This window comes from Harpia harpyja, chromosome 4 (genome assembly GCF_026419915.1).
Source record: "Harpia harpyja isolate bHarHar1 chromosome 4, bHarHar1 primary haplotype, whole genome shotgun sequence".
In the NCBI taxonomy this organism is placed as follows: domain Eukaryota; kingdom Metazoa; phylum Chordata; class Aves; order Accipitriformes; family Accipitridae; genus Harpia; species Harpia harpyja.
This window is the reverse complement of record NC_068943.1, coordinates 18,172,725-18,191,866: the sequence shown is the minus strand read 5'-3', so window position 1 is coordinate 18,191,866 and position 19,142 is coordinate 18,172,725. Positions and strand designations below refer to the sequence as shown.

The 19,142-nt window shown below is 44.4% G+C and overlaps 1 protein-coding gene and 1 long non-coding RNA gene across 10 annotated transcripts in view; one reads left to right on the top strand and one right to left on the bottom strand.

The window, feature by feature from the left end:
• The window catches only part of KLF12 (KLF transcription factor 12), a 256,306-nt gene extending 242,270 nt beyond the window's left edge, over positions 1-14,036 (bottom strand). For 3 of the 9 annotated variants that reach the window (XM_052785981.1, XM_052785983.1, XM_052785982.1), the window contains exon 1: positions 13,727-14,036. The gene's annotated coding sequence lies outside the window, so the exon portion shown is untranslated. Of the gene's footprint in view, positions 1-11,573; positions 11,718-12,289; positions 12,802-13,500; positions 13,697-13,726 lie in introns of those variants that run through there. The other 6 variants (XM_052785973.1, XM_052785978.1, XM_052785979.1 and 3 more) reach the window with 5 other exon arrangements.
• On the top strand, positions 13,429-16,595 carry LOC128141342 (uncharacterized). The gene is made up of 3 exons (XR_008234970.1): positions 13,429-13,476; positions 15,198-15,240; positions 16,352-16,595. It is a non-coding gene; the product is annotated as an uncharacterized LOC128141342 (long non-coding RNA).
• Positions 16,596-19,142: the final 2,547 nt, after the last annotated feature.

Below are 19,142 nucleotides of genomic sequence, written 5' to 3'. Positions count from 1 at the left end.
CCTGCTCCGACCCAGAAACCAAGGGGTTACTGCTTCACCGCAGTGTTTTCAGGAACCGCTGCAATAAATCTTCACCAGAAATTCAGGGCTCCAGGGACCTATAACATGCTATGTCATCTATAACATGAAAATATAAATTAAGGGATGGCTGGTTTTCATATTTAGAATTGTGTGCAACGGAAACTAATTCTGCATTTAAAAAAACCCAAACAACCCAACTTGAAAGTAAAAAAAGATAAAACGTCTAATAGACATTGCGTGGAGAAAACGAGCAACATTACTGGTGAAGAACAACAAACAACATCTAAAAATTCCACTTCAGTAAAAAATGAAATCATTATTAGCCTTTGCAGAGAAAGGATTTTAAGCTAATGATTGCAGACGCTTTAGGCTCACACTTCTTTGCCATGCGAAGAGCTGTACTCAGAAGACAAAGTTCAAAAGCTCCATGGAGAGCTGTTCATGAGCCTCATACACCACTGCTGGACTGTAAGGGGCTATTTCTTAATAAACTTGTGGTTCATAAAGAACATAAAAATCATGAATAGCAGTAAGCCAAATGGAGGAAAGCACAAGCCCACTTCAAGCACCCCATTGGAAGCTTAAACCAAGACGCTGCAGCGCGCACTGGAGCAGAGTTTGTCGTCAGGAGGAGGAACTGGAGCAAATGCTGGGACTGTAACAAGTGACCGGACGTCGACTGGATTTTAGAAGAGTGATGTTTCCCCACAGACCAATTAGTTTTGCAGCAGTGGTGTACGAGATATGTGTGTAAAATTAGCTTTACAATGTATTTCACTTTCCTTTTTTATAACACAGATAAGTAAACACCCATTTGGACTTCTCAAGAGCACAAGGAGATATTATTTTGGCAGAGAGTCTCCATCGTGCCTGGGTGTTATTTCTAGCGCTTCTTACCTGGCTCACTTTCCTCTCTGGCAGTTTGAAGCATTAGTAAAACCTTTCCTCTGACCACCACTTTTCAGTTTTCTGACTTGCTGCACAGGGCTACACCGCACAATGGTCCTCGTTCCCAACCCTGATCCTGCTCACAGGATCTGCACTAGTTACATCAACTTGCAAAAAGAAAGTGACACAGCCAGCAAAGCTCCCTTTCCCTCTTTGAGAAAAAAGGTAGGGAATTACATTTCCAATTGTACTATTTTTTGATAACTCTGCATCCTACATCATTTTGCCTGGCTCCATGAGAAATACAAGCAGAAATGGAGTTATCACGCTGAACGAAACTATACAATGAAAAAGCTGGGGGGGGGGGGAATCTTGCTTTGGCCTTTAGTTGCTATTTCAAGAAGTTAGGGAGAAGGCAGAGAAAAAAAAGGAGAAAGGCCCATCTTTAGTTTGGTTTCCTTATAAAATAAGGGTACTTATGATCACAGTTTTGAAGTCAGAATATGAAGAAATTAAGCTTTATTTACAATTATATCTCCTTGAGAAGACTGAGGAAATAGAACAGTCTATACATAAGCATGGAAGAAAGTCTCCAAAAAGGATGAAATAATTACAGGGAAGGGCTCCAGTTTGTTCAAGTACCAGTAGGACTTCAACGGTAAGGTCACTGTGAAAGAGCACAACTTCCCCAAGTTGAGCAGAGCTCAGCAAAACCACCTGGTATTCTTACTCACTCTTTTAAAACTGGTATGATTAAGGAACAGCAGTTATGGGGGAGAAAAAAGTAGAGTATCCAAACAGCAGCACTGATCCTGAAAAAACATAGGAAGAAAAAGCAGAGTGAGCAAGAGACGGAAAGGTCTGAGAAGTGCAGCACAAGGTAGGCACCCCAAACACTGAGCCTGGGCGATTCTGCTCAGCTGGTACCTCTAGCCAACGAGCATCCTATTTCAAACTTTAGATATAATACACTGAACAGACATGTCCGAAAGGGCACCCAAGAAACGAGGTGTCAGTGTCATCAGCTGAGAATAAGTGAAATATTTGAAAAAGTTATTTTCATAGGCAGCTTCACAAAATGAGAATAGACAGATACTCCTATCTTTTGACAATGTTTAATACTCCTAGAAGAAGCAGGTTACCCAACAGTGCTCCAAAACCTGTCTGGTAAAGAAATGGCTTTTTTCTGTAACATTATTATATGTTCTAATGAAAAATTCTGACTCTTATTTAAATTATTCAGCAAAACTACATTTGAAATTATGAAACCAATTTACATTCCTTCTTTCATCGATGCTCATCAGTACTCATTTGTTGTTGAAGTTTCAAAGAAACTACTAACCTGATAAAAATCGCAGATTAAACAAAACTGAAATGTAGTAAACTAATCAATAAGCAGGTGCATAATAGAGTATCTTCTTTCTCACAGCTTATTCAACCACCACAGACCAATAATTAGCTCATTCAGAAGCTGAAAAATCTACCGGGAGCAAAAGAAACTAGGTAAATGTGTTTTTCTTTTCCAGTCTTTTAATATAAACAATATGCTGAAGGGTGATACCTACTAATTCTAAAACTCTCAAGGATATTTTAAACAGAAACTATGAGTTTCTCTTAATAACCAAGTATTATTTTTCCTGTATTTAATATAAAATTTAGTTTTAAACACAAATACTTTTTAGTAAGATCTTTAAAGTAACTTGGCACATTAAAAATAAATCAAAATATTAATAAAAATAATTTCAATTATTTTTTCTACAATTTACACAAGTTCCAATTTCTAAGTATAGCTGACCAAGTCCATAGTAAAATCAAACCATCTAGTAAGTAAGAAACACATCAGTCATATTGTAATACTAAACATGCAAAAAATTAAAACTCAGTAAACGAACATTAACTCCACAAACTTTTTAAATATATAGGTATGCATACAACACATTCTCTCGGCTAAAAATTTGAGCGTAGTCTGAATAAAGACTATTTCATCTGCTGCGTATCAGCAAACTAACTGTCACTTACCCAATGGACATCACTGGGAACGGAAAAATCAGTAAGAACTGCAGAAACCAAACAAGACTTAAACGGATTGTTTAAATCAAGTTTTCCTGCCTGCTACTTTAAAGTCAAAATTATTTAAATGAATTCACCCTCTTCAACAGCCGCAAATTAAAACACTGTTCAATTATGCAAACTCTGAAAATGAAGACAGAGAAGGAATTGACAGAAGACTGGTTGACCACTCACTTAAGAGACAGAGGTATAACAAGGTTAAGTGGCTGGAAGCCAAATATATGGATAAATTCAGGGTACAAATAATGCATAGAGATTAGAGTAATTATAACCACTGGAACAGCTTACCAAAGACGACAGTTGATTCCCCATCGCATGAAGTTTTTTACGTTACAAGCGTGCATTCACAAAATGTTCCAGCTCCAAGAGACCATGTGTGCTTCATGCATGCCAAGGTGATACTCTACCAATGGCATTATTTAAATTGAATTAGATGATCATAATGGTCTTTTCTATCTTCAAATCAATCAATCTACAATTTGATCCCATGTTGAGATCTCTTATTTCTTCTCATTTCGCTAAGTCCTGCCCCCAGTGAGTATAACTTCATTTGACTTTACAGTACGGTCCTTCTGCCAACATGTCCACCACCAACTAAAGACTTTGAACAGAGCCAGCCATCACCTGAAACCATCCTTCAGGACGGTACTGAACTCGAAATGCAGCTTCACTCTTCAATTAAGACCTCAAACACACACTTTTCAAAGCCTTTTCACTAAGTCATTGCAGACTTAAACTGTATTTTACACGCTACTCTATGGGGGGTACCTAATATGCTGTTTAGCCTACGACACAGGGAATTAAATCCCCCACAACATGGGACTTCATGTTTAGGCAGAAGATTGCTGTACAGAGAGCTAGGAAAGCCTGCATCAGGCACCAAGAGCAAGGATGAGAGTTTTAAAGCAAAACAGCCTAGAAATACTCCTAAACCACTGAACTAAGAGCTCAGTTTCAAGCTGGAAGCCTCCTACTACACATACAGCACTGGACGGGTCTCCAAAACCAGGGTTCATATTACAAACTGGGAGAACCAATTGAATTCGGCATCGGTGGCTAAATTCGAACTTGTTCATCCAGGCAGAAATCCTTAAAAGTCTTTGCAACTTACATGTTGGTTAAATGTGGTTTCGTGGCTTCGCTGCTTCTACAGCACTTGCAGCGCTGTCAAGATGCTTTTAGGACACAATTCTCGTACTTGACACAGTTGCCAATCCTTAAAGCTTCATAAAAGCTGCGGTCTAGTTGTTCAACTTTTAAACTGAAAACACTATGATGTCTGACAAATGCTGACTGGAATTACTGTTTTAGATCATATCAAATGATTGCTGTAGCATTTGTCTCATTTCTGCTCCCTCCTATAAAAATTACCTTCACAGATTATTTGATATAGATAAAAATTCTCAGGTTTGCCGAATTAGTCTTAACATTGTATAACACAAGGAGAATACTTCCACTGACTATTTTCATATTTCTAATATTTAACCGATATGAAAAGAAGACTTTTTGTGCTACCCTCACGTTTCTATTTATGGTATCACAGTAATATCCAAGGAGCCAGCCTGGACGGAGGATTGACCCTGGCTCGCTCTGGGCCTGCTGAAAGATGCTCCAGCACCCACGGCCAAACGCAGGGGAGCATCCTCACCCCACCTGCCCCGCTCTCTGGCCAGGCAGAAGCCACCACGGAAAGCTGCACGCTCAGAAAGGCAGCCCTGCTCAGAGGGCTTGCCAGTTAGGTGCTGCACAACTGAGAAAATATCCCTCACACAGAGCAAGTAGCAATTTTAAGCACATATGTATATATTTTATATGCACTATAAATAGCATTAAGGGCCCCTGGCTTCTTCAGTCAGATGGGTTGAAAGCACAACAGTACAAGTAGAAACGTTTTTAGGAAAAACCAGGGTCTGGGAGGGGAAGAGCAGTTCAAGCTGCTACGCTTTTCATAAAATGAAGGCAGCTTTAAAATAATCCAGGATCCAGAAAATGTGGCTGAAAATAACAATTAAAGAAGCTTTTTAATGACAAGACACTCTTCCATTCAGGTCATCAGCAGAAGGGTTACAGCAAGAGGAGGCGGCTGTCAGAGACCAGCACTCCTCACCCAAGGGGGTGCAGGGCAGCACTGCTGGCAAGAGGCAGAAGGCAGAGCAATAGCTAAACACACAGGGATGAGAACTGATGGATGGGAACACGCAACATCGACCGCGGTCAGAAGTCATCACAACAAGAAACTTTCTCCTTCTACTTTAATTCCTCTTTCTTTCTCTTTGTGGTTTTGGGGGGTTTTTTTGGTTTTGTTTTTGGTTTTTTTGCTTTGTTAGGGCAAGGAAAAAGACACGTCAATGAAAGCCACGCACACACGGACCTTCAACAGTATTTGGGAGGGATGTGAATGTACAAGCATTTTTTGTTTCTGCTGATGGACTTCAGGCTATGCCCACAAGAGGACTTGGGTACCAAACCCCTAAGCTCCCGGTGCTGTCCCTACTGTAGGAAACCACAGCCTGGCTAGGGGTGCCTGCTCTCACAACACACGGGGCTAGTTAAACACGAAGTAACAAAAGCCAGCAGAAGAGCCCACAGAAACTGCTGTTCCTTCCTCGCCACCACCAAACCCTGCAGGGCCAGGAATGCTCGTCCCAGGATTTCAGCAGAGCAGGTCTCCTCTCACCTATCTTCAAACAAGTACAGTGCACGCATCTATGTGTGAGCTGAACGTCTGAGACTTCCTCTACTGTCAGCCAACGGAGAGGGTTTCTGATGGCCTTTTGACCACGAGAATGATTCTGGTGTCATGATTTTAGTACACACCTCCGAGGTGAGGATGAGCTAGGCTCCTCTTTTGGGGAAGGGAATGTATTTTATTCAAGCTATCCACCAGAACTGACTTAGGCAAGTGTCTGTAATTGCTATGCATAGACTCAAGCCTCCCATCCCTGCCTAGCCCACATGCTTCTTCAGCATCTGCCCTGGTTGTGAGCGGCTGCGTGGTGTTTAGTTGCTGGCTGGGGTTAAACCACGACAGCATCGCAATGAAAAAGAAATATTGTCTCCTTAAATCCAGCAACATGTGAAACCTAAAGGAGAGCAGATCTCTGGCAAGCACAAAATAAAGCCCTCTTGGATACTGGCTGGGATGCAAAGAAGAAAAAAGTGTACTAACTCTCATTATATTTTTCAATTCGTGCTATGTTTATATTTAATTGATCAATGTGACTATTGTAAACTTTATCCCAATAGAGTCACAGCCAAAATTTACACATCTATCACCTTCTCAAAATAGAAGGTGCATAATTATTGATATGTACTCTTTAGACAAATGTCAAAGACATTTTAGCAAAACGTTGATTTAGCTGAATATAGATCTGGAAAGTAAAAGTGAAAATGGTAATGCTTTCCGAAATAGCAGCCTCCAAATCTGCCTACTAACTAGACTGAGTTTGCATGCTCTCCCTTTCAAAAGGGGAAAAATAACCCACTTTGCTCATTTTTCCCTTTCAAAATTCTGTAGGGCACTGTCTATATGAAAGATTTCCTTGGTTAGATGGAACCAGTGAAAAACTAAGTTGCCTTCTAACTCTTACTGATTTATAGAAACTGGAAAGGAATGGTTTTCCTCACCTTTGCGTTTTGGGTTTTTTTCGTTGTGGGGTTTTTGGGGGTTTGGGTTTGGGTTTTTGGGGGGGGGGGGTTGGTTTTTTTTTTAAGAGAAATCTTTTCATTTCCCACTTAACCCAAATTTTCTTGCAATGGAAAGATTCTCTGAAAAAGGAACTGGAAGAGCTCCAACTACTGTCCAACACTTAAAAAGATTTTAAAGTGTCATCAATCACAGCTCTTTACATGCTCTTCTAGAGCACTGCCAACCCATACTTGAAGACTAACTCAAAACTGTTTTATGCCAGCATTGCACACTCAAAATAAAGACAGATACAAAAAAAATATTTCTATATTATTCTGATTTTAAGTCAAGTCCTGCTCAGATTCACATCAGATGTCACTACGTAATACTCAGAGCCATTATCTTTCTTTTTTTCCTAGGAAGAACTGGCAACTGATACCATTAATCCTAGATATCTCAGTGGCTACCTTGGATGACAACGTGTTATCACATCTGCTTTAAAAGGTGTCCTGAATTTTTAGCAGACCATCTGAAAATGCTGGTACCATGGAAAAAAAGGAGTAACATCCATGGTAAATGACAACAGTCACAGTCATTCTTTGAAATTCATGTTACAAATTTCTAATGTCGCATTATTCCATTTAACAGACTTCAATCATTTCAGCTGAATTTCTCGGTGACTGCTTCTGCAAAGTTTGATTGGAACATTTTTGAGAGCACACCAGTCACTTCTGACAATTTTGGTAGTGGGAAAAAAAGCTAAAAAATAATTCAGAATATTCTGTTTGGAAAGATTCTCCCTCAGGGATCCACCGAAGACGACAGAAACTGCTGGGGTTAGATAGTTGCCTTTACCCATGTCAACACCAGTCTGTCGAGAGTTGAACAAAATATCCGAGAATGACAGTTTGCCCATGCTCAGGAAGGCTTCCAGAGCTCGCTGGTGGCATCTCCAACTCCACCAATGCACCTGAACTTGTTTCCAGCTGGCCTGAGCTCTCTGCACATCACCTGCACCGACCCGGCCAGCCGGCATCCCTCTGCTTCCCGCATTGCCGTCAGGGACCTATAAGGCTCCAGAAAAGAGAAGCAACACCACCACCGGCAAAGCCCTTCTTGGCCAAGGCAGAGAAAAAGAAACTATTTAGGTAGTCAGCAGGAGGATGAGCGTTAGCATGCATAACCTTGTGCTCTTTGCAGCTCTGACCACTGGACAACACCCCACACTAATTAGGAATTAGGGTCACTGCTTACCACCTTACAGAGAGGGTAACGAAGTGGTTGTCCTAGGCGACATCTGACAAAACCGAGACCAGAACTCAGGTCTCCCGACACGACACATCATTTGATTAATTATCCCCTTTGTGGCGCGGATGTCCAAGGTCATGCATTTGATTGTTCTACACTTAAACGACGAGAACACCCTCGCCCCACAGCCGGGAACAAAGCTCGGGATTTTTGAGTCCCATCATTACTCTGCTATGTAGCAAATACTGTGCCAGCCATTAGCAAAGAGCATGCTTCATTCCCGTCCTGGAGGCTGGTTCACAGAGAGGACAAAAGCTTGCTACTGCTAACCAGACATTCCTTAACTCAAGTGGTGCTGGTCTGTGCTCCGACTCCAAAGGCTATCAACGCCAGCTCTACCAGCAACCCACAAAAGGATAACCAACATTGCACGAGTGCATTTGTTTCAAGAAAAAAAAAAAATTTTAAAAATCTATAAACAAATAAATAAACCAGGAGATTAAAAAAAAAAAATACAGCCATTGCTAGGATTGCATTCAGAGAGTAGGAAATGCCAGCATGCAAGGGTCTTGGCAAACTTTATTCAGTATCACTGAGCACATACTTTTAATAGTGTTTAATCAGGGGATCTCCCTTGACCCTAACACACACAATTTTAGTTCTGATATACCTTAGCTTTTGTATCCTTGTGATTTTACTGAACTTTAAAAAAATAAATTAAAAAAAATTAAAAAAAAAAAATAATCAGCAAGCCAACACCTAGACAAGTCCTACCCTTGTACCTGCAGCTGAAGGGGCTCCTCTGACACAGGAGTTGATGAGCACAGAGGCGGACTGCATGAAGAAACATACTGAGTATGAAGCATACAGTCCCTGAAAATATTTCACATGACTTCATATATTCACTCCCAGGTTTTACCGTGTATTTCAGCTGAGAAACACTGGGATGGCTCATGCCACCATCCCTTCCCAAAAATGCAGGAAGTGACAGAAATAGTTATAGGACCAAGGCACACCATAATTTAAAGTTGTCTTCTCCAAATCAAAACACATCATTCTGCAGCAGACATAAATGCAACAGATATTTGTATATTATAATTTGATTTCAGCTTAGACCAAAGTCCAGATCACGCTTTCTGATTAATACCATGAGATTTTACACCGAACGCAAGAAAGGAAGGTCCACGCAAGCTCAGTGTTACATACAGTGTAGATATACTGACTTTTTGGCAAAGCCACGTTCATTTTTCCTCTTCCTTCTGTGTCTCACTATTATTTTAAGAATTCTCTGCCACCAAAAGGAAAATAAAACTAATTAAAGAATACTCTACCATTTTTGTATTATAGTTATTGCTTCGGAGCAAACATGAGAGCACAGACTCAGAATAAACTTCAAACCTACCAGTCACACCAAACTTCGCAAAAGTATGAGAAAGTTCACAGATTTTAAGGCACCAAGTCCAAGCAGACCTTCTGCACAGAGAAGAGCTTCCAAAGGTAAGCACAGCACCACTAGCACAGGTTGGTTTGTTTTCTTTTTTATATATATAAACCGAAAGAGACTGCGCAACTGTTCTCAGTTGGTCCAATTTCACCCACTTTTGCAACAGTGCCACATACGTATATTAAGTCTAGTTAATGCTCCAGCAAGTTTGTCAACATAGCTCTATGCCTAGCTATAAACTAAAACAATCATTTTGACACTGAATCGTCAAACATAACTCTTGTTGCTCTTTTTTTTTTTTTTTTTGCATTTAGTACCAACTTAAAAAGAAAAGTAAAAATCATCCAGTTGAAGCAAGAGGACTGTCTAAAGTTCAGTTGTTGAACACAGGGTAAGGTTACGTGGAGCTTTTTCCACCGACTAACAATGTTGAAAGTGTCCTTAGTACTACAGCGCAAAAGCATTTCTCTTTTCTAGCATAAGCATGCATTTAATTTAAAAAAATTAATTTCTTTTTCACCACATGGGAAGCGCCGTCATTTCATGCTTTCACATTTGCACTTCCAATATTCAAAATTTGTCTTACAGATACAGCACACCTTGCACAAAAGGAAAGGAACAGCCACAACCTGACTACTCAATACTTTTTTTTACATCTCACTTTGAAACGGCATGCTCATTATATGTTTTCCTCTTAGCTGGGGAAAGTGAGCATGCTTGTGTTTGCAGCTCCTCCTCTTTCAAAGACGCACAGCTGCAGCTGTAGTAAACAACCACTAGTCAGGAGCTGAGAAGGTCAAAGTCTCAGTGCTGCATCCATTTCAGCTTTTCCAAAAATCAAATTTCCATTTCAAGAAATTAATCTTTTGTTTCATTTTGTAGTTACATCAAGGAAAGGCAAACCACAATCATCCTCCTAACAAAATAAATCAAGATACAATACTTGAAAAGCCACAACCAAAACACTTCAGCAGAAGTAAGTATTTCTCCGGCTTTATTAACAAACACCTCATTCACAGTCTCATATTCTACTCGATTCGAACGAAGACTTGGTCAAAACCACCCTTGTACTGATGAGACCTGTTACACAATGCGAATGACATATTGAAGGAACGAGCAAGGAGGTTGGCCATCCTGAAAAGCGACGCCAGCGGCCACGCAAGGCTCACTGAGGTGATCCAGCAGCCTGCAGGCAACAGCATTACAACTTTGGGAAGGCTAGCATAAGCGGGCATCATCCACCCCGTGATGAGAAAAGGCACACCTTCCCTTTATTTTATAAGCTACCCAAAATCTAAACGACAGGACACCCTTCTGGTGCTGAAACCTGCACCGAATTACACAGACCTTCTGCAACCCTGCGGTGCAGCAGAGAATTCCCCACACACCGGGGGGAGGCTTCACCCATTTTCCTCAAAAACATGGTCTGCATTTCTATTTAATTATGGCGGGCACCGTCACGCACCACCTTGGTCTGGGTGAAGAGGAAGACGGACGCTCCCAAGGGGCTTTGCAGCCCAAGCCCTTCGCTGACCCCACTCTACCATCTCCTGGGGGAAGAAGAGCTGGTTCAGTCCCGCCACATTTCAGCCTCCTCTTGCCTGAAATAAAACTCTGCTTGCGCACGTTCAGGTCTGGCTCATCCCAACAGAAACAGCTGGCAGAAGACTCTGCGATTAGCCTGTCCTGGAATCTTAAAGTTTATTTTTAAAAGTTGTTACACAGAGTCTTCTTGGGCTCCCAGGGGCCTTTCCAGCAAAGGTTTTTTTTACAAAGAGAGTGCAGGAAGGCCTGGAAATATTACCACTAAGCATCGCTGGGGAAAAAAATAATTTAAAATACCTCATTTCCCATCCCCCCTTCTTTACACATCTGATACTGCCTCACCATCAGAAGCAGAAACCAAACAGTATCTCCCACATCCTAAACGGCTTCCCAGCCCCTCCAGCACACGTGCAATCACTCATCAAATGCCCCATGGCATACCTCCTCTTCAAAAAGCCTCTTTTTCCCCACAGCTGGGGGATAGAAGAAAAAATACGATTTTTCCCAGCCCTCTTTAAATGCTATTGACTACTCCATGAGCTGGGGGGGGGGGGGGGGGGAAGCCCAAGCCACCTTGTAAAGCTGCCAGTATCCTAATGAAAAGGTTTGCCTAAAAAAAGGTGCTCCCCAGACTGCCCCCCTCCCCCTCAGTTGCAGGTACCAGACACAGGAAGAGAAAGGGGGGGGGGAATAAAATAAAATAAAAGGGGAAAAAAAAGAGGAGAATACCACCACTGTTGTTCTGGACGCAGTGTGGGCGAGCGGGTGGGGGTGCTGGCCTGGGGAAGGGTGCGCATGGGTGCTGCTCCCCGGCCGCCGAGGGGGTGATGTCATCCCACCAGGCTCCAGCCCGGGCACCTGCCGGCAGCGTAGCGGCAGCAGCTCCGACCGGCTGCCAAAGCCTCCGGCAGCACAGGGAGGGGAAAAAAAATAAAAAACATTACCAAAAAAAAAAAAATCTGCATGCAATGTTTCCTTTGCTATGCATGGCCGGTTTGTGACGATAGGTGACACGCCAGCTTGCAGACAGCGGTTTCAAGTTGATTACGTCCCATTAGAAAGATATTCCCCCTCCCCCAGCACGAATAATATATTAAAAAAAAAAAAAAGCAGACTCGGTTTAAGCAGCCTTACGTCATTAATAAAATGCTCCTATCGCCCCATCTGTGACCTATTCAGCACAGTTACTAATCCCACGCTAAGACCACTTTGCTGTTCCTGTACATTTCAGAGTTGTAGACCAACCAGAAAGCAGAAAATGGAGCCCATATGCCAGCGCTATATAAAGCAGCCTTGCAAAGTTACTGCGAATGTCTACCTGCCATGGCGAGACAAAAAGGGAAAAGCAAAAAAAAAAAAAACCAAAAACAAAACTGGGGGGGGGGGAGAAGAATACCATTTATTTCATGGTGGATAATTAAAAAAAAAAAAATTGGTTTACTTACTTATCCAGGGGGAGGGGGACTGCCGAAGGCTAGCAGGATTTTACAAGCTCGATATAAACCCTGATGCAAGTGAACTTCTCTTCGGTGCCTCCTACCAAACTGCCCGTACCTGCTCCCTAAGCGCGCAAAACGTCTTATTTTCCACGCAAGCCCGTTCGCGGGAGCGAACGCCACGCCAAGATCCGAAAAAACCCCGCTGTCTGGAGCGGAGCATCACATCCCTGCAAACCATGGCGGGGGGAACTATAAAATAACCCATCTGGTTGCTCCTATCCGCCTCCCCCAGAATCCCGCACCATCCGTTTGGGGGAGGCAGACAGGAGCCCAAATCTCATCCCAGCGCATTTACCCGGCTGCACCAGCAGCGGAAACCTTTCGGTGGGCTTCGCAGGGTGACGCCGATGCCACGGGGCACGCATCTCCCGCAGCCGCTCCGGGCACGGGCTTTTAACGTAAAGACCCGGGGTCTGCTCCCCGAGCAACGCCAGCCGACTTCTGGAAGACCAAGTATTTATTTTATAGAAGGTAATTATTTTGTAATATAGCGTTACACGCTGGTTTTTATTTTTTCCCCCCATATAGCGTTACATTCCAATTTCTCCCCCCTACACAGAGCGTTACACTCCAATTTTTTTTTTTTATTTATTTTTATATATTAATTTTTTTCCCACCCCCCCCAAAAGGCGCAGGGGCACCGCGGCCGCCCGCACCCCCGCCCGGGGACGGCAGCACAAAGGGCTGGGCGCTCCCAGCTCGCAGCTCATCACTCCTCGCTTATCGCTTTTTATTTTTCCCCCGCTTTTTTCACCGCCCCCCCCACCCCAACCCCCCCCACCCCCCCCGCTCCCCCCTCCTAAAGCCTCAGCGGGAAAGTTTGAGGGAAAAGTTCGGGCCGGCGGCGGGGCCCGGCCCGCAGCGCCCCGCACACACACACACACACACACACACACACACATTCCCCCCCCCCCCCCCGGCATCGCTGCCGCCGGGGCACCGCGGGGGGGGGACACGGGACACCGCCGTTAACCTCCGCTCCGGCGGCGCTGGGGGAAGGGGGGGGGGGCCACCCTGCCCCCGCTTTTCTTTAGAATTATTTAACTTCGGTATAGGAGCGATTTTTTTTTTTTTTTAAAATAGCTGACTGGGACAGCAGCAGCGAAAACCACACACGTTAGCCGTTTATCCTGGTAAGAAAGGGAATCGGCACAGACCTGAGCAGAAGCGGCAGAGCCGGAGAAACTGTTCCCTTCCCCTGACACGGGCTCCCCGCTCTCTCTCTGTCTGTCTGTCTGTCCGCCCCGCGCTCCCCGGGCAGTGTCACACGCTCGCTCGCTCACACAGGGCACGGGCGGAGGCAGCCGGCGGCCGGGCTCGCCGCCGTCCCCGGGAAATGAATGGGGGCAGCCCGGGGAACCGCGGCGCTCGCCGCCGACTTACCCGCGTCACATGATGAGCCAGCGGCAGGGTGGGCCGGGGGTGGAGGCTCCCGGCGCCGCCTCGCCTCGCCGCGCCTCACGGTGGGGCCGCCGCCGCGGCACCCCGCCGGCCGCTCAGACAAAGGGCCCGGTCCGGACCGCCGTCCCCCCCTCCCCAGCGCCCGGCCCCTGCTCCGGCCGCGGCGGGCGCCGGTGGCGTCGCTGGCATGCGGCGCGTCCCCGCCCCCACCGGCAGCCGGGCGGGGGGAGGGGAGGGGCCGCGCCCCCGCCCCTCGGCCGCCCCGGTGCACCGCCCGCCCCGCGGGGGGGGGGTGGGGACGGGAACGCCCGGCCGCGCCGCCCGCCCCACGGCCCGCGGCCCCGGCCCGCCCCGCCGGCCGCGGGGGTGGGGGTGGGGGGGGGCAGGGCGGCGGGGCCTCCGGGGGCGCCGCGGGGAGGGGCAGGGCGGGGCCGGTAGCGGGGGCGCCGAGGGGCGGGGCGGGGCGGGGGCAGGTTAACGGGGCGGCGAGGGAGGCTCGCGGGCGGGCACGGGGCGGCGGGGACGCTGAGGGGAGGCCGGGCGGGGGCGGGGCGCTGAGGGGAGCCCGGGGGGGTGACACAGGGCGGTGGCGGCGCTGAGGGGGCCCCGGGGGGGCACATGGCGGTCGCGACGCTGAGGGGCGTCCCGCGGGGGGACGGCGCGCAGGGCGGTGGGGACGCTGAGGGGAGCCGCGGGGGGGGTCAGGGCAGGGGGCCGCTGCGGGGAGCCCCGGGGAACGGGCGGGGGCGGCGGGCCGGGGGGTCGGGGCGCGGAGCGCAGCAGAGCAGAGCGGGCGGCGCCGTCCCGGGGCCGGCGGGGCAGGGGAGGCCGGGCCGCGGCGGCGGCGTTCGCTTCGCTGCCTGTCCCGGCCGGGCCCTGGCGGTTACCTGGCGGGCTGGCGGGGGCCGAGCTCCGCAAACCTTTCTCTCTTTTTTTTTTTTTTCCTCGCATGGACACACCGGAGCTCGTGAGAAGTACGTGAGCTGGGGTTTTTAGCGTGGAGGTCGGCGCGTAAGCCTGAGTCGCGTCTCTGCAAACCGAGAATTTCCTCCGGGGGGGTGGGGTTCACACCTAAGGGCTGCAGATACTGGGTTGTAAAGGGTTTAACGACGGTATGCAGAGGAACGTTTTCCAAAATCTTAAAAGTTTGTTTGAAACGTAAACTCTTCTTATTACATGGATGTTTTAAAAGAAGAACTTCAAAAACCTTAGGAAACAAAAATAGAAATCCCGAGGGTCGGTGTTTAAGAAGCACATCTCTATTTCTTTTCAAAAGCCTTCTTACATGTACGTGTTTACACAGTGAAATACTTTGGTGGAAAGATCCTGGCCCATGCCTGACCAGTGTCAAGACTATTAAGCTGGCCCGACGGGTTACCTAGGGATTCCCTTGCTTTGGAGAGCCTTTTGTTAATGTGAAGCTGATGTGGCCATTTTCTGCTTCCTCCCCTAGGGTTCGTGTTGCATGAAGTAAACGCTGTGTGGCCAGAGTGCAGGTGAGCTCTGACCAGCCCTGACTGCTAAGATGGTTTCCAGGCACTGTTCGCGTGGGATTCAATTCAAGGAAGCTTAATAGCCTTGTGAATAGTCAGGGTGCCCTGCTGGTCCCTGGTAAAAGCCACGGTCAGAGCGGGTACAAAATGGCAAGTTCTTTATGAGTCCCAAGCCCTCATCCTCCTCAAATTCAAGCTCAGCTCAACAGCTCCAGCGGCTCCCACTCCTAACAATAATTTGGTAAATAAAATACAAAAAGAGGGATCCCTTGTCTAGTAGGTTGGCCCACCGTGTGAGCGTGTTTGTAAAAGCCTGTATAGCGTGTGTATTTACTCAGCAAGCCAGGCTGAGCTCAGGTAAATAATTACTGCTAAAATGCTATTACTTTCAGTAAATACAAACTAACGGTTGCTGCTCTACACAGTATTTACCAAGGAAGCCAGAAGAACCAGAACCAATGTTTGTTCCCATAGAGGATCTCATGCCAACTGCCTGCAATACGCATCTATGCGTTGCTTCATGTGTTCTCCCTGTAACTGGTCTTCTGCCGCCTTTTGGCATAAACAGTTTAGGTAACATAACCCCCTGGCTATTTGCCCCTGCATCTTACCTCTATTTCCACAAGGTAAAAAAAAAAAAAAGGGCAGAATAGCAAATAAGAAATATTAAAATGGTTATAAACAGAAGTCTACCTTGCAGTCTATATAAATATATGTCTCCACAAGCTATAAAGGGGATTAGGCATGATTTGCTATTATAATTTTGCCTCTAGTGTAATCATTTCCTTTGGAGAAAACTGAGCGTAGAGTTAAAATACAGTCTAATGACCCAAGCAACGCCATTTCCTTGCATTACTGCTTTAGATACAGAACCAGTTCCAACTACTCACCGTAAGTTACATATGTGATTCATTAGATTTCAGAAGATTTTACCCAAGTCAAAAGTTAATGTTGTAACGCTTGTTTTAAAAGATAAAATATGCAATCCCATAGGAAGCAGTCTACTATAGAACACAGCTGGAAACATTCCCTGGATAGATGCACAGCTTATATTCAGATTTATCAATAAAAAACACGAGTATTAACATTCATCCTTCTTAACCACTTGGAACAGGGAGCAATGATTTCCCAGCACTGAGTGTTCTGCAGAGAAAAACGGGTTTCTACCTACTGAGGTTAAAGGATTAATGAATACTTGGCACATGAAAAATGAATTGTGATAGCAGGAAGATTGCATGTAGACAGTGTGATAAGGTGCATAACAGAGAAGCATCATGTTATACATGTTGCCATGCCCTGAGAAGCAGATGGAGCTCATTTCCATTGAATTTCAGATAAAATATTTTAAAACATCAATATTTATTTTGTCATACTTAGTAATATTTTATTCATTTATCTAATACATCTAAGGAAATCATCTAGAAGAGGGGTTGGCTGACTGACATTTGGTGATAAAATTTGTTCTCCGTGAGCTTCATTATGTGCTATGTTGGCTGTTTACATGGTCTATTGCCTGCTACTAAGAACTATTACCCATATGCATGAATTTGCAGGGCAGTATCTAAAGCAAAAAATATGTAGCTACATTCGCAGGAGAAACGTATTACATGATTATATATCAATAGATTGATACAGAAGTAGGGATATTACACATTAGTATTTGATATATATCACAGATTTATAGAGAAATGTAGTTCTCAATCACATGCTTTTATGGAAAACCTGTCCTACTAAATCACCGTCTTGGCTCACTCCATATACCTGACCCCTCTGTTTCCATTCGCATCTGGCTTAACAATGCTGAGCATACATTGTCTATGTGAAAATGTTCTGGCTTACATTTTAACACAGAAATACTTTGAAAACATTCAGTGTTTCTAAAGATTTAGAAAGTTCTCATTTTTTTCTTAATTTTTTTCTTGAAAGAAGGAACTTGAATCACATTTCCTATTAATCAATGGGACTTTTCAGCATGCCATTTTTTCAGAAACAATCTTAAATTTTGAAACAGGACTCTGAACAGTGTATTGCCATATACAGTTCTAAAAATAGAAAAGCATACTTTTGGGAGCCAGGAGAACAAATTGGCCCACAGAACATTTTTGGTTACTTTTTCATAAGCTTGACAAGCATATTTTAGACTTTTTTCCGTAATCCTTCTCCACTTCTGCCATATTGCTTACAAAGCAGTACTACTAGTTCACTTTTACCGAGACCCATCACTTACAATCCCAGATGGCTCTTTTCAGTCTTCCCGTATCTGTTCTTCCCCTAATGGAGTTTCCTAAAACTTACCAAAAAGAAGGTTTTATAAAATCTCCCCGTAATGTTCTTCGGCCTCTCGCCTCTCCTATAGTTCTCCTCCACTGATGATACAGAATTTTCTTCACCATTCTTCCACAATATCCATTGCCCTATTTGCATTTTGTCTTAGATCCTAATCCAGCAAATGTGGAAATAAATAACACTCTTGAAAGCAATTTAATGACTTCTACCTTTAACTTAAGCATGTTTTAAGTCTTGGTTTGTTTTGTTGGGCTTTTTTTTTAATTTAATCATAATGAATCAATCATTTTTCAAAATGGTGAATGGCATCTCCAGCAGAGAGCACACTGGAACCTCAGAACAAAAGAAAACAGAAAATCAATAGCATATTTTAACAATGTGAGCCCAAAGCACATAAAGATACATCTGAAATACATCACTAATGTGCTGAATATTGAGAGATTTTGTCATTTAAATTAACACCAGTTATAAAAAAATCACTCAAGTTATCTATTGTTTATTCCATTTGAGCTTATATTCAATTTTTTAACTCAAACTTAAAAAAAAAAAAACAACCTTACTACCCAAACCAAAAACTAAATGCATTTTTATTTGGGATGCATGGTTAGACAAAAGCTTTAACAAATTACATGATATATTTTAGAAGACAGATTGTGTTCATTTGCTGAACTTGGGGAAACCTTTGGGTTGACAGATAATCAATTCAAATACCTGCAGTTGAGGGATTGTGTTACTAATTCCTTTCACAAGCCTTCCCTTTTGGACACAGGCAAATAAACGGGTTTTCTTTGCCAAGGAATTGACCACATCAGCAGATACAGCCTTTCGGGTATGGTTGCTGTCTTGCAATCCAGCCTGTGATCATCTGCCAAGTGCTTCCTCCACTCCTCCACTCAAACTGGTGTTAAGCTCAACATGAATACGTGGGCCTTGCCCCTTTATCCGACAGCCGCTGTCAAGTGTGAGGTTGCGGACTTTTTTGGGCAAGGACGTCAGCTTCTGTTTCTTTGAATCTACTTATAAAGTGTTTCAACATGCATGGCACTCTGCCATCAAATGCTGGGGTTTATAGTCAACTTCTAGGTGGCCATTAACCAAAATGGTCATTCTAAAACATCGAAGTACAACTAACAAGTAGCGCTATCGTATTTCATGTGACTCACTCAAAAATCTAGCAGTAATATTTGTGGGTATGAACATTGGAGCTTTTGTACACCACATTTGTATTTTTTCTGTACTTTGTATAAACCAATTGTTTGTTCTTAGACTATCAGGAAATCTTCTTCCCTTCAGCCCACTCTCCTTAAAAACCAACAAAAACAACCTAGCTCGGTGCATAAATGGCAGTGTTAGTGTACACAATGCAGCCTCTCTGATACAGTAAAGTATATAATGGAGAATAGTTCAGTTACACTACACAAAAGAGGAAAATTATAATCTGATATAATAGGTGCGTGTTTTTTCTCCAGGGACAGAGATAAAAATACTCAATTTGCCAGAGCTAGACTAACAATGTTGCCAAGACATATATTCTAGGCAAGTGGGGCCACACAGTATTAATGCTTCACTCCCTTGATCCAACAGCTTGGTGCCCTTTCTATAACCTTGGATTGAGATCA